The 1,295-nt window shown below is 36.8% G+C and overlaps 1 protein-coding gene across 1 annotated transcript in view; it reads left to right on the top strand.

The window, feature by feature from the left end:
• oxr1a (oxidation resistance 1a) overlaps positions 1–1,295 on the top strand; it is a gene marked incomplete in the record, with an annotated part of 146,826 nt that overhangs the window by 125,036 nt on the left and 20,495 nt on the right.

Below are 1,295 nucleotides of genomic sequence, written 5' to 3'. Positions count from 1 at the left end.
TGTGTGTGTGTGTGTGTTACTGAGGATGTGTCAGACAGATAACTGCAAACTTCTGCAGTCGAAAGCAAAATTGTCAACAAAAAATATGTGTCTGATGGAACGAGAGAAGTGGTTGTATTGATATCAAACAATCAAACTATATATATAAACCTACAGAAGAGCTGCTAGCTGCAGTTACTCAACACACAGTCCAAATGATTAGCTATCAGTGTGCAATTATTAGACAAAATAAAGGAAAAAAATGTACTACAAACTCAGAAAAGCTGTTAATTTTCTGCAGTTTTTTCTTTTCTTTTCAATATGATCAAAGATCATGTGCTTCTTTTTTATTTCACAATAATACAAGAACAAAAAAATTCAGACCAGAATCCAATTGCTGCATTGCTGACTGTGCCAGATGGTTTGTTACAAAGAACCATCTGGGAAGTCATAATTGAAAATGGTTTTGGAAAACGGCCGGCACTTTCAACAACTTTCAATCTGTCTATCATGAGCGAACTTCAACCAATCAGATCAATGTTATACAACATAGTCAAGACAGTCAGGAAAAGAGCGAAAACATCTTTTCCACTGAGAAAAGCCTTCAGTGTCTTTCTCACAAGTCCAGATGTCTTGCAAGGTTAGTCTGTGATGACCACTTTTTTAAACGTAAAAACGTAATATTCTTTTCTGGCTCCTGTCGCTCTTTCTGTGCCCTTCTATGGTATTCTCAGCAATATATGAAATAATAACTGAATCAGATGTAAACAAGGCAGTTTAAAAGAAAGTTATTACACCCAAATGCATTGAACTGTTGTAAAACAAATGCTTTTCAGTTTGTTGTTGTTACATTTGTTTAAGGATATAATGAGAGTACAGTAAACACTGTGGGCACATGTGTGGGCAGATATGAATAACCCTGTAGACCAGAACATGAAGTAGCATCTCTCCTGCTGACTGTAGTTTAATTCTGCTGATTATAGTTAATGTTGTTCTGGTGTTCTTGGACTGTGCAGCTACTTAAGATGTTGCAAACTGATTTATCTCAATTCTGTTGTGCTTAAATGTGGTGTTTAAATCTTGACCACTTTCGTCAAATGGAGGTTTGAGTCTAAATCTAAAAGGTGTTGTTTGTTTTCTAAAAAAAAAATATGAGGTTTGGATGTTACAGCAGTGGCATCAATAATGGGTCAAAAGATATCTGATCAGATTGGGGGTGTGTGTTGTTGTTTGGTCAGGGTTGATTCAGAGCAGGCAGCTCCCAGGACGTCCTACATTGAAATACACACAGGCTTCACCCAGCTGGTCCATCACTA

This window comes from Morone saxatilis, unplaced genomic scaffold (genome assembly GCF_004916995.1).
Source record: "Morone saxatilis isolate NCDOM2014 unplaced genomic scaffold, NCSU_SB_2.0 Contig24, whole genome shotgun sequence".
NCBI lineage: Eukaryota > Metazoa > Chordata > Actinopteri > Moronidae > Morone > Morone saxatilis.
The sequence above is the reverse complement of the archived record's forward strand: the minus strand, read 5'-3'. Positions and strand labels throughout refer to the sequence as shown.